Source organism: Scyliorhinus torazame, chromosome 5 (genome assembly GCF_047496885.1).
Source record: "Scyliorhinus torazame isolate Kashiwa2021f chromosome 5, sScyTor2.1, whole genome shotgun sequence".
Classification (NCBI taxonomy): Eukaryota; Metazoa; Chordata; class Chondrichthyes; order Carcharhiniformes; family Scyliorhinidae; genus Scyliorhinus; species Scyliorhinus torazame.
The window spans coordinates 2437501-2451821 of record NC_092711.1 but is presented as its reverse complement, the minus strand read 5'-3'; positions in this window follow the sequence as shown (position 1 = coordinate 2451821).

Sequence of the window (14321 nt, the reverse complement as noted above, 5' to 3'; positions counted from 1 at the left end):
AGAGAGAGAGCGAGAAATGGGATAGATAGAGAGAGAGAGAGAGAACCAGAATGGAGAGAAAGAGAGAACCGGGATAGATAGAGAGAGAGAGAGAACCGGGAGAGAGAGAGAGAGAGAACCGGGATAGAGAGAGAGAGAGAGAGAACCAGGATAGAGGGAGAGAGAACCAGGATAGAGAGAGAGAGAACCGGGATAGAGAGAGAGAGCGAACCGGGATAGAGAACCGGGATAGAGAGAGAGAGAGAGAGAGCGAACCGGGAGAGAGAGATAGTGAGAACCGGGATAGAGAGAGTGAGAGAGAACCGGGATAGAGAGAGAGAGAGAGAGAGAGAGAACTGGGATGGAGAGAGAGAGAACCGGTATAGAGAGAGAGAGAGAGTGAAAACCGGGATGGAGAGAGAGAACTGGGATAGAGGGAGAGAGAGAAGCGGGATAGAGAGAGTGAGAGAGAACTGGGATAGCGAGAGAGTGAGAACCGGGATAGAGAGAGAGTGAGAACCGGGCTAGAGAGATAAGAGGAATAGAGAGATAGAAAACAGGGACAGATAGAGAGAGAGAGAGAGAGAGAGAACCGTGATAGAGAGAGAGAGAGCGAGAACCGGGATAGATAGAGAGAGAGAACCAGAATGGAGAGAAAGAGAGAACCGGAATAGAGAGAGAGCGAACCGGGAGAGAGAGATAGTGAGAACCGGGACAGAGAGAGTGAGAGAGAACCGGGATAGAGAGAGAGAGTGAGAGAGAGGGAACTGGGATGGAGAGAGAGAGAACCGGTATGGAGAGAGAGAGAGAGTGAAAACCGGGATAGAGAGAGTGAGAGAGAAGCGGGATAGAGAGAGTGAGAGAGAACTGGGATAGAGAGAGAGTGAGAACCGGGATAGAGAGAGAGTGAGAACCGGGATAGAGAGAGAGTGACTGGGATAGAGAGAGAGAGAGAACCGGGATAGAGAGAGAGAGCGACAACTGGGATAGCGAGATAGAGAGAGGGAGAACCGGGATAGAGGGAGAGAGGGGATAGAGGGAGAGAGAGAAAAGCAGGAAAGAGGGAGGGAGAGAGAGAAGCGGGATAGAGGGAGAGAGAGATAGGGAAGCGGGATAGAGGGAGAGAGAGAACCGGGATTCAGGGAGACAACCGGGCTAGAGAGAGAGAGAGAGAACCAGGATAGAGAGAGAGAGAACCTGGGTAGAGGAGAGAGAGAGAGAACCGGGACAGAGAGAGAGAGAGAGAGAACTGGGACAGAGAGAGAGAGAACCGGGATAGAGAGAGGGAGAGAGAGAACTGGGATAGCAAGAGAGAACCGGGATAGAGAGAGAGAGAGAGAACCGGGAGATAGAGAGAGAGAGAACCGGGTTAGAGAGAGAGAGAACCGGGATAGAGAGAGAGAGAACCGGGATAGAGAGAGACAGAACTTATAGAGAGAAGCGGGAAAGAAGAGAGAGATCCGGGGTGGAGAGAGAGAGAGCTGGGATAGAGAGAGAGAGAACCGGTGTATAGAGAGAGAGAGAGTGAGAACCGGGATAGAGAGAGAGAGTGACTGGGATAGAGACAGCGAGAGAACCGGGATAGAGAGAGAGCGAACCGGGATAGAGAGAGAGAGAGAGAACCGGGAGGACCAGCACAGAGACAGTGAGAGAACCAGGATAGAGAGAGAGAGTGAGAGAACCGAGATAGAGAGAGAGAACCCGGATGGAGAGAAAGAGAGAACCGGGATAGATGGAGAGAAAGAGAGAACTGGGATAGATAGAGAGAGAGAGAACCGGGAGAGAGAGAGAGAGAGAACCGGGATAGAGAGAGAGAGAACCAGGATAGAGGGAGAGAGAACCAGGATAGAGAGAGAGAGAACCGGGATAGAGAGAGAGAGAGAGAGAGTGAACCGGGAGAGAGAGAGAGAGAGAGAGAGTGAACCGGGAGAGAGAGATAGTGAGAACCGGGATAGAGAGAGTGAGAGAGAACCGGGATAGAGAGAGAGAGAGAGTGAGAGAGAGAGAACTGGGATGGAGAGAGAGAGAACCGGTATAGAGAGAGAGAGAGAGTGAAAACCGGGATGGAGAGAGAGAACTGGGATAGAGGGAGAGAGAGAAGCGGGATAGAGAGAGAGTGAGAACCGGGATAGAGAGAGAGTGACTGGGATAGAGAGAGAGAGAGAGAGAGAACCGGGATAGAGAGAGAGCGACAACTGGGATAGCGAGAGAGAGAACTGGGATAGAGAGAGAGAGAGAGAGAGAGGGACAACTGGGATAGAGAGAGAGAGAACTGTGATAGAGAGAGAGAGAACTGTGATAGAGAGAAAGAGAGAGAGAGAAGCGGGATAGAGAGAGGGAGAACCGGGATAGAGGGACAGAGGGGATAGAGGGAGAGAGAGAAAAGTGGGAAAGAGGGAGGGAGAGAGAGAAGCGGGATAGAGGGAGAGAGAGAGATAGGGAAGCGGGATAGAGGGAGAGAGAGAACCGGGATTGAGGGAGACAACCGGTCTAGAGAGAGAGAGAACCTGGGTAGAGGAGAGAGAGAGAGAACCGGGACAGAGAGAGAGAACTGGGATAGAGAGAGAGAGAACCGGGATAGAGAGAGGGAGAGAGAGAACTGGGATAGCAAGAGAGAACCGGGATAGAGAGAGAGAGAGAACCGGGAGATAGAGAGAGAGAGAACCGGGTTAGAGAGAGAGAGAACCGGGATAGAGAGAGACAGAACTCATAGAGAGAGAGAAGCGGGATAGAAGAGAGAGATCCGGGATGGAGAGAGAGAGAGCTGGGATAGAGAGAGTGAGAACCGGGATAGAGAGAGAGAGTGACTGGGATAGAGATAGAGAGAGAGCGAACCGGGATAGAGAGAGAGAGAGAGAACCGGGAGGACCAGCACAGAGACAGTGAGAGAGCAGCGGGATAGAGAGAGAGAGAAAACCGGCATAGAGAGAGAGAGAACCTAGATAGCGGAGAGAGAGAACCGGGATAGAGGAGTAAGAACCGGGATAGAGAGAGAGAGGGAACCGGGATAGAGAGAGAGAACAGGGATAGAGAGAGAGAACCGGGACAGAGAGAGAGAGAGAGAACTGGGATAGAGAGAGAGAGAGAACCTGGATAGAGAGAGAGAGAGAACCGGGATAGAGAGCGAGAGGGAACCGGGATAGAGAGGAAGAGAACCGGGAGAGAGACACAGCGAGAGAGAACCGGGCTAGAGATATAAGAGGAATAGAGAGATAGAAAACAGGGACAGATAGAGAGAGAGAGAGAGAGAGAGAACCGTGATAGAGAGAGAGAGAGCGAGAACCAGAATGGAGAGAAAGAGAGAACCGGGATGGAGAGAGAGAGAGAACCGGGAGAGAGAGAGAGAGAACCAGGATAGAGGGAGAGAGAACCAGGATAGAGAGAGAGAGAACCGGGATAGAGAGAGAGAGAGAACCGGGATAGAGAACCGGAATAGAGAGAGAGAGAGAGCGAACCGGGAGCGAGAGATAGTGAGAACCGGGACAGAGAGAGTGAGAGAGAACCGGGATAGAGAGAGAGAGTGAGAGAGAGGGAACTAGGATGGAGAGAGAGAGAACCGGTATAGAGAGAGAGAGAGAGTGAAAACCGGGATAGAGAGAGAGAACTGGGATAGAGGGAGAGAGAGAAGCGGGATAGAGAGAGTGAGAGAGAACTGGGATAGAGAGAGAGTGAGAACCGGGATAGAGAGAGAGTGAGAACCGGGATAGAGAGAGAGTGACTGGGATAGAGAGAGAGAGAGAGAACCGGGATAGAGAGAGAGAGCGACAACTGGGATAGCGAGATAGAGAGAGGGAGAACCGGGATAGAGGGAGAGAGGGGATAGAGGGAGAGAGAGAAAAGCGGGAAAGAGGGAGGGAGAGAGAGAAGCGGGATAGAGGGAGAGAGAGAACCGGGATTGAGGGAGACAACCGGGCTAGAGAGAGAGAGAGAGAACCGGGATAGAGAGAGAGAACCTGGGTAGAGGAGAGAGAGAGAGAACCGGGACAGAGAGAGAGAGAGAGAGAACTGGGATAGAGAGAGAGAGAACCGGGATAGAGAGAGGGAGAGAGAGAACTGGGATAGCAAGAGAGAACCGGGAGAGAGAGAGAGAGAGAGAACCGGGAGATAGAGAGAGAGAGAACCGGGATAGAGAGAGAGAGAACCGGGATAGAGAGAGACAGAACTTATAGAGAGAAGTGGGATAGAAGAGAGAGATCCGGGATGGAGAGAGAGAGAGCTGGGATAGAGAGAGAGAGAACCGGTGTATAGAGAGAGAGAGAGTGAGAACCGGGATAGAGAGAGAGAGTACTGGGATAGAGACAGCGAGAGAACCGGGATAGAGAGAGAGCGAACCGGGAGAGAGAGAGAGAACCGGGAGGACCAGCACAGAGACAGTAAGAGAACCAGGATAGAGAGAGAGAGTGAGAGAACCGGGATAGAGAGATAGAGATCCGGGATGGAGAGAGAGAGAGCTGGGATAGAGAGAGAGAGAACCGGTGTATAGAGAGAGAGAGAGTGAGAACCGGGATAGAGAGAGAGAGTGACTGGGATAGAGACAGAGAGAGAACCGGGATAGAGAGATAGAGAACCGGGATAGAGAGTGAGAAAACCGGGATAGAGAGATAGAGAGAGAGAACCCGGATGGAGAGAGAGAGAACTGGATGGAGAGAGAGAGAACCGGGATGGAGAGAGAGAGAGAACGGGAGAGAGAGAGAGAACCGGGATGGAGAGAGAGAGAACCGGGATGGAGAGAGAGAGAACCGGGATGGAGAGAGAGAGAACCGGGATGGAGAGAGAGAGAGAACCGGGATGGAGAGAGAGAGAGAACCGGGATGGAGAGAGAGAGAACCGGGATGGAGAGAGAGAGAACTGGGATGGAGAGAGAGAACCGGGATGGAGAGAGAGAGAACCGGGATAGAGAGTTTGAGAGAGCGAACCGGATAGAGAGAGTGAGAGAGAGCAAGAACCAGGATAGAGAGAGAGACAGAGAGAGAGAACTGGGATAGAGAGAGAGAAAGAGAGAGAACCGGGATAGAGTGAGAGAGAGATAACTGGGATAGAGAGAGAGAGAACCGGGACAGAGAGAGAACGAGAGAGAACCGGGATAGAGAGCGAGAGACAAAACCGGGAGAGAGGTAGAAGCAGGATGGAGAGAAAGAGATCCGGGATGGAGAGAGAGAGAGACAACCGGGATAGAGAGAGAGAGAGAACCGGGATAGTGAGAGAGAGAGAACCGGGATAGAGAGAGAGAGAGAGAAAAGCGGGATAGAGGGAGAGAGAGAGAGAAGCGGGATAGAGGGAGAGAGAGATTGGGAATGGGGATAGAGGGAGAGAGAGAACCGGGATTGAGGGATAGAGGGAGACAACCGGGCTAGAGAGAGAGAGAGAGAGACCATGGATAGAGGAGAGAGAGAACCTGGGTAGAGGAGAGGGAGAGAGAACCGGGAGAGAGAGAGAGGCAGAACTGGGATAGAGAGAAAGAGATCCGGGATAGAGAGAAAGAGATCCGGGATAGAGAGAAAGAGATCCGGGATAGAGAGAAAGAGATCCGGGATGGTGAGAGAGAGAGAGAACCGGGATAGAGAGAGAGAGAACCGGGAGAGGGAGAGAGAGAACCGGGATAGAGAGAGAGAGAGACAACTGCGATAGAGAGACAACTGCGATAGAGAGACAACTGCGATAGAGAGACAACTGCGATAGAGAGGGAGAGAACTGGAATAGAGAGAAAGAGAGAGAGGGAACTGGGATAGAGAGAGAGAACCGGGATAGAGAGAGAGAGAACCAGGATAGAGAGAGAGAGAGAACCAAGAGAGAGAGAGAGAACCGGGATGGAGAGAGAGAGAACCAGGATAAAGGGAGAGAGTGAGAGAACCGGGATAGAGAGAGCGAGAGTACCAGGATAGAGAGAGGGACAGAGAGAGAACCGGGATTGAGAGAGAGAGAACCGGGATTGAGAGAGAGAGAACCGGGATTGAGAGAGAGAGAACCGGGATTGAGAGAGAGAGAACCGGGATTGAGAGAGAGAGAACCGGGATTGAGAGAGAGAGAACCGGGATTGAGAGAGAGAGAACCGGGATTGAGAGAGAGAGAACCGGGATTGAGAGAGAGAGAACCGGGATTGAGAGAGAGAGAACCGGGATAGAGAGAGAGAGAACCAGGATAGAGAGAGAGAGAGAGAGAGAGAGAGAGAACCGGGATATAGAGAGAGAGGGAGGGAGGACCGGCACAGAGACAGTGAGAGAACCGGAATTGAGAGAGAGAGAACCGGGATAGAGAGTTTGAGAGAGCGAACCGGATAGAGAGAGTGAAAGAGAGAACTGGGATTGAGAGAGAGAGAGAGAGAGAACCAGGATAGAGAGAGGGACAGAGAGAGAACCGGGATCGAGAGAGAGAGAGAGAGAACCGGGATTGAGACAGAGAGAGAACAGGGATGTTGAGAGAGAGAACTGCGATAGAGAGAGAGAGAACTGGGATAGAGAGAGAGAGAGAACCGGACAGAGAGAGACAGAGAGAACCGGGATAGAGAGAGACAGAGGGAGAGAGAACCGGGGTAGAGAAAGAGAGAAAGAATCGGGATAGAGAGAGAGAGAGAGAACGAGAGAGAACCGGGATAGAGAGAGCGAGACAGAACCGGGAGAGAGAGAGAAGCAGGATAGAGAGAAAGAGAACCGGGATGGAGAGAGAGAGAACCGGGATAGAGAGAGAGAGAACCGGGATAGAGAGAGAGAGAACCGGGATAGAAAGAGAGAGAACCGGGATAGAGAGAGACAGAACCGGGATAGAAAGAGCGAGAACCAGGATAGAGAGAGAGAGAGAACCGGGATAGAGAGAGAGAGAACCGGGATAGAGAGAGAGAGAGAACCGGGATAGAGAGAGAGAGAACCGGGACAGAGAGAGAACGAGAGAGAACCGGGACAGAGAGAGAGAGACAAAACCGGGAGAGAGATAGAAGCGGGGTGGAGAGAGAGAGATACAACCGGGATAGAGAGAGAGAGAGAACCGGGATAGAGAGAGAGAGAGAGAGAACCGGGATAGAGAGAGAGAGAGAAAAGCGGGATAGAGGGAGAGAGAGAGAGAAGCGGGTTAGAGGGAGAGAGAGATAGGGAATGGGGATAGAGGGGGAGAGAGAGAACCGTGATTGAGGGATAGAGGGAGACAACCGGGCTAGAGAGAGAAAACCGGGATAGAGAGAAAGAGAGATAGAGAGAACAGGGATAGAGGAGAGAGAGAACCTGGGTAGAGGAGAGAGAGAGAAAACCGGGATAGTGAGAGAGAACCGGGAGAGAGAAGAGAGAGGCAGAACTGGGATAGAGAGAAAGAGATCCGGGATAGAGAGAAAGAGATCCGGGATGGTGAGAGAGAGAGAGAACCGGGATAGAGAGAGAGAGAACCGGGAGAGGGAGAGAGAGAACCGGGGTAGAGAGATAGAGAGAGACAACTGGGATAGAGAGACAACTGGGATAGAGAGACAACTGGGATAGAGAGACAACTGCGATAGAGAGACAACTGGGATAGAGAGGGAGAGAACTGGAATAGAGAGAAAGAGAGAGAGAGAACTGGGATAGAGAGAGAGAACCGGGATAGAGAGAGAGAGAAAACCAGGATAGAGAGAGAGAGAACCGAGAGAGAGAGAGAACCGGGAGAGAGAGAGAACCAGGATAGAGAGAGGGACAGCGAGAGAACCGGGATGGAGAGAGAGAGAACCAGGATGGAGAGAGAGAGAGAACCGGGATAGAGAGAGAGAGAGAACCGGGATATAGAGAGAGAGGGAGGGAGGACCGGCACAGAGACAGTGAGAGAACCGGAATTGAGAGAGAGAGAACCGGGATAAAGGGAGAGAGTGAGAGAACCGGGATAGAGAGTTTGAGAGAACGAACCGGATAGAGAGAGAGTGAGAGAACTGGGATAGAGAGAGAGAGAGAGAACCGGGATATAGAGAGAGGGGGAGGGAGGACCGGCACAGAGACAGTGAGAGAACCGGAATTGAGAGAGAGAGACCCAGGATAAAGGGAGAGTGAGAGAACCGGGATAGAGTTTGAGAGAACGAACCGGATAGAGAGAGAGAGTGAGAGAGAGAGAACCGGGATAGAGAGAGAGAGAGAACCAGGTTAGAGAGAGAACCGGGATCGAGAGAGAGAGAGAGAGAGAGAGAGAACCGGGATAGAGAGAGAACCGGGATCGAGAGAGAGAGAGAGAGAACCAGGATAGAGAGAGAGAGTGAGAACCGGGGTAGAGAGAGAGAGGGAGGGAGGACCGGCACAGAGACCGTGAGAGAACCGGAATTGAGAGAGAGAGAACCGGGATAAAGGGAGAGAGTGAGAGAACCGGGATAGACAGTTTGAGAGAGCGAACCGGATAGATAGAGAGAGAGAGAGAGAACTGGGATAGAGAGAGAGAGAGAGAACCAGGATAGAGAGAGGGACAGAGAGAGAACCGGGATCGAGAGCGAGAGAGAGAGAACCGGGATTGAGAGAGAGAGAGAACAGGGATGTTGAGAGAGAGAGAAGAGGGATGTTGAGAGAGAGAGAACTGCGATAGAGAGAGAGAGAACTGCGATAGAGAGAGAGAGAGAACTGGGATAGAGAGAGATAGAACTGGGACAGAGAGAGAGAGAGAACTGGGACAGAGAGAACCGGGATAGAGAGAGACAGAGGGAGAGAGAACCGGGGTAGAGAAAGAGAGACCGAATCGGGAGAGAGAGAGAACGAGCGAGAACCGGGATAGAGAGAGAGAGACAGAACCGGGAGAGAGAGAGAAGCGGGATAGAGAGAAAGAGAACCGGGATGGAGGGGGAGAGAGAGAAAAGCGGGATAGAGGGAGAGAGAGAGAACTGGGATAGAGAGAGAGAGAACTGGGACAGAGAGAGACAGAGAGAACCGGGATAGAGAGAGACAGAGGGAGAGAGAACCGGGGTAGAGAAAGAGAGACAGAATCGGGAGAGAGAGAGAACGAGCGAGAACCGGGATAGAGAGAGAGAGAGACAGAACCGGGAGAGAGAGAGAAGCGGGATAGAGAGAAAGAGAACCGGGATGGAGGGGGAGAGAGAGAAAAGCGGGATACAGGGAGAGAGAGAGAAGCGGGATAGAGGGAGAGAGAGAGAGAAGCGGGATAGAGGGAGAGACAGAGGGAAGCGGGATAGAGGGAGAGAGAGAACTGGGATAGAGGGATAGAGAGAGAGAACCGGGATAGAGAGAGAGAGAACCGGGATAGAGAGAGAGAGAACCGGGATAGAGAGAGGGAACCGGGATAGAGCGAGAGAGAACCGGGATAGAGAGAGAGAGAAAACCGGCATAGAGAGAGAGAGAGAACCTAGATAGCGGAGAGAGAGAACCGGGATAGAGGAGAGAGAACCGGGATAGAGAGAGGGAGAGAACCAGGATAGTGAGAGAGAGAGAGAGAGTAACGGGACAGAGAGAGAGAATCGGGTTAGAGAGATAGAGAGAACCGGGATAGAGAGAGAGAGAGAACCGGGATAGTGAGCGAGAGAGAACCGGGATAGAGAGAGAGAGAGAACCGGGATAGCGAGAGAGAAAACCGGGATAGAGAGAGAGAGAGAGCCGGGATAGAGAGTGAGAGAGAACCGGGATAGAGAGTAAGAGAACCGGGAGAGAGACACAGCGAGAGAGAACCGGGCTAGAGTGATAACAGGAATAGAGAGATAGAAAACAGGGACAGATAGAGAGAGAGAGAGAGAACCGTGATAGAGAGAGAGAGAGCGAGAACCGGGATAGAGAGAGAGAGAGCGAGAACCGGGATAGATAGAGAGAGAGAGAGAACCGGGAGAGAGAGAGAGAACCGGGATAGAGAGAGAGAGAGAGAACCGGGATAGAGGGAGAGAGAGAGAACCGGGATAGAGGGAGAGAGAGAGAACCGGGATAGAGAGAGAACCGGGATAGAGAGAGAGAGAGAACCGGGATAGTGAGAGAGAGAGAGAACCGTGATAGAGAGAGAGAGAGAGAACCAGGATGGAGAGAGAGAGAGAACCGGGATAGAGATAGAGAGAGAGAACCGGGATAGAGAGAGAGAACCGGGATAGTGAGAGAGAGAGAGGGAGAGAGAGAGAACCGGGATAGAGAGAGAGAGAGAACCGGGATAGAGAGAGAGAGAGAGAACCGGGATAGAGAGAGAGAGAGAGAGAGAGAACCGGGATAGAGAGAGGGAGAGCGAACTGGGATAGTGAGAGAGAGAGAACCGGGTTAGAGAGAGAGATAGAGAAATGGGTTAGAGAGAGAGAGTGAGACCCCGGATAGAGAGAGAGAACCGGGATAGAGAGAGAGAGAGAGAGAACCGGGATTGGGAGAGTGTTACCGGGATGGGTTGTGGCGGAGCCGGGATGGGGAGAGGGGGATCCGGATGGGGAGAGGGAGGACTGGGATGGGGAGAGGGGGCACCGGGATGGGGAGAGGGGGCACCGAGATGGGGAGAGGGGGCACCGAGATGGGGAGAGGGGGCACCGAGATGGGGAGAGGGGGCACCGAGACGGGGAGAGGGGGAACCGGGACGCGGAGAGGGGGAGCCGGGATGGGGAGAGGGGGAGCCGGGATGGGAAGAGGGGGATGCTTGCCTCGTTGGGGAGAGGGTGTGCGTACCGGGATGGGGTGTGGGCGAGCGGGTGCCTGGGTAGATCGATCGTCACACACAGGTACAGAGTGACGATACCTTGGAGACTGATGCGAAGACTGCAGAATAATGCCGCGGTGGACAGGGAAGGAGGTGGGGGTGAAGGGAGCGCTCCATTCATGTCCGAAACAATCCCTGTCCTCGAGTCAGAGAGTTTCCGTGGGCTAGGAGGCCATTTGGTGCATAGTATCTGTCTCGGCTGTCCAAATGAGCCGTCACTTAGTTCTGCCTTCTTGCAGAACGGTCCTAACGTTCTCCAATTTCTCCACTGCAAGTCACTCACCCGTGGAACCATTCATCAATATTTTCCCCTCGTGTGAGTGTGTGTGTGTGTCTCTGTCGTTCTTTTTTGCGTGCTCTCTGTGTCCTGCGCACAAATATATCCAGGTCCCCCTTCTGAACCCCTCAAGACTTTTACCCTTGATTTGATATTGCCTCTCTGTTCTTCCTCCCGAAGTGCGTCTCCTCGCACCTCTCCGCACTGAACTGTACCTGCCGCCTGCTGGCCCCACTCCACCAACTTGTCTGCGTCCTTCTGAAGTCCCACACTTCCACGTTGTGTCACACCTGCAAATTCTGAAAGTACACCAAGGTCAATGTCATTTACATCCATCAGGCAAAGTCCTAAACTGACCCCTGGGGTGGACCACTGGAATCTCCCCCCCCCCCCCCCCTGAAAATATCCATTGACCGTTAACCTCTGATGTGCAAGTGGGCAAGTGAATGGCAGATACAGTTTAGTGTGGATGGATGCGAGGTTATCCACTTTGGTCGCAACAATGAAAAGGCAGATTATTATCGGAGTGGCTATAGATTAGGAGAGGGGAGTCTGCAACGAGACCTGGGTGCCCTCGGACACCATTCGCTGAAGGTAAGCATGCAGGTGCGGCAGGCGGTAAAGAAGGCTAATGGTACGTTGGCCTTCATTGCGAGAGGTTTCGAGTATAGAAGCAGGGATGTGTTGCTGCAATTGTACAGGGCCTTGGTGAGGCCACACTTGGAGAATGGTGTGCAGTTGGTCTCCTTCTCTGAGGAAGGATGTTCTTGCTCTCGAGGGAGTGCAGCGAGGGTTTACCAGACTGATTCCAGGGATGGCGGGGCTGACGTACGAGGAGAGATTGAGTCGGTGAGGATTGTATTCGGCGGAGTTCAGGAGAATGAGGGGGGATCCCACCGAAACCTATCAAGTTCTAACAGGACTGGACAGGGTAGAGGCGGGAAGGATGTCTCCGATGGTGGCGGGTGTCCAGAACCAGGGCTCACAGTCTGAGGATGCGGGGGAGACCATTTTGGACAGAGATGAGGAGATGTTTCACCCAGAGAGTGGTTGGCCTGTGGAATTCATTACCACAGGAAGTAGTTCAGTCCAAAATATTGTATGTTTTCAAGAAACAGTTCGATAACGTACTTAGGGTGAAGGGGGGATCAAAGGATATGGGGGAAAGCAGAATGAGATTGTTGAGTTGGATGATCAGTATGATCGGCGGAGCAGGCTGGAAGGGCCGAATGGCCTCCTATTTTCTGTGCTTCCTCATCCGATTTCAAACTGTGTTGCTGTTGTCTCTTTTATTCCATGGGCTCGAACTTTGCTGTTGTGTGGCACTTCCCTCGAATGCCTTCTGGAAGTCCACATACACCACATCAGCAGCGTTACCTTCATCGACCCTCTCTATTACCTCGTCAGCTAGTCGGCGCTTTTCTCAATCAACCCTCGTGCGTCCATTTCTTAAAAATTATTTCTGGGACGTGGCTCGGGCCCATCGCTAATTGCCCCCGAGGGTTGTTGGTGAGCCGCTGTGGTCCCGTGTGGTGTAGGTACACCCGCCGTGCTGTTAGGGAGGGAGTTCTGGGATTCTGACCCAGCCACAGTGAAGGAACCGCCAATATACTCCCCAGGTGGTGGGTTCCCCGTGTGTCTGTTGCCCCCCTCGTCCTTCTAGACTAACGGCCGTGGGTTTGGGAGGTGCTATCGAAGGAGCTTCGGTGTGTTCCCACAGTGCGTCTTTTAGACGGTACACTCGGGGGTGGAGGGCGTGAATGTCGGTGGTCGCTTTGCTTTGTCCTGGATGGTGTCGAGCTTCTCGAGTGTGGTTGGGAGCCGCGCTCATCCAGGCAAGTGGAGAGTCTCCCATCGCACTCCTGACTTGTGTCCTTGTAGATGTCGGACAGGCTTTGGTAAGGAGTCAGGAGGTGAGTTGCTCTCCGCAGGATTCCCAGCCTCTGACCTGCTCTGGGAGCCGCAGTGTTTATATGGCTGGGTCCAGTTCAGTGTCTGATCGATGGTAACCCCCAGGATGTGGGGGATTCAGCGACGGTAACACCATCGACGGTAACACCATCGGTGGTTAGATTCGCTTGTGTAGGAGATGGTCATTGTCTGGCACTTGTGTGGGGCGAATGTAACCAATTTTATCCTGAATTATTGTTTCTAGGTTTCTTTTCCTATTGCCCAAATTAAATTGACTAACTGGTCTGACATCGGGCTTATCCTTGCTCCGAAAAGGTTGGCAATTCTCCAGTCCTCTGGCACGCGTCCCGTGTCTCTGTAAGACTGGAGAATTATGGCCAGTGTCTGTACGATTCGTGTACTCGCTATCCAGTCCTGGTACCTCTCGAATACCACCGCCATGTCAGTTTTAAACCCGCGAGGTGTCTGAATCGCCATTATCTCCCACAGTTATCCCCCCCCCCCCCCCCCCCCCCGCGATGCCGCGACCTCTGACTTTGCACCGTGACCTTTGGTGTGGCACCTTAGCCAGCGGCTTGAAGGTGACAGGGTAACTCAGTTGGGCGTTTGCCAGGCTGTGCGGGACACTCTTGCTTAGTAAATAAGGGCCATGGGACACGTAAACAAGGAAGTCGGGCTAAATGTTTGTCAGCGACCCTTTTGACCTCCGCTGGAGTCTCGTGACGGGCCTCGGGAGGATTTCAACACTTTGGGGGTGCGTTCTTTCGCCGGGTAAGGCCCACCCTTACGTGCCCCTTCGACCGATTCAGGGAGGCAGTTAACGGCCAACGGGGTAGTAATCACCTAACGGTGGCGGGGGGGGATTTCACCACAACTGACAACAGCCTTACTCGAGACTGACTTTCGGTTCCAGTTTTTTTTTTTTGTTGAAAAAAGTAATTGAATTTTAAATTCGACCAACTGCCCTGGTGAGATTCGAACCCAGGCCCTGGGGTCTCTTGGGTACAGTCCCGTGGCATTACCCGCTGTGCCACTGTCTCCCCTGCGGGCAGGATTTACCCCAGTCGGTTCCAGGGGGTGAGGGAACTTTGAGTTGTTGTGGAGACAGACGGGGAGAAGCTGGGGGCCGTTCGCCCTCGAGCAGTGACGGTTAAGGGGGAGGTTAACCCTAACCTGCACGTCATTGTTTTCTAAATGGGAAAACGCTTCGGAAAGCAGAAGCACAAAGGGACTTGGGAGTCCTTGTTCACGATTCTCTTCAGGTTAACGTGCAGGTTCAGTCGGCAGTTAGGAAGGCAATTGCAATGTTAGCATTCCTGTCGAGAGGGCTAGAATACAAGAGCAGTGGTATACTTCTGAGGCTGTGGTCAGGCCCCATTTGGGGTATTGTGAGTGGTTTCGGGCCCCGTATCTAAGGAAGGATGTGCTGGCCTTGGAAAGGGTCCAGAGGAGGTTCACACGAACGGTCCCTGGAATGAAGAGCTTGTCGTACGAGGAACGGTTGAGGACACTGGGTCTGTACTCGTTGGAGTTTAGAAGGATGAGGGGGGGGATC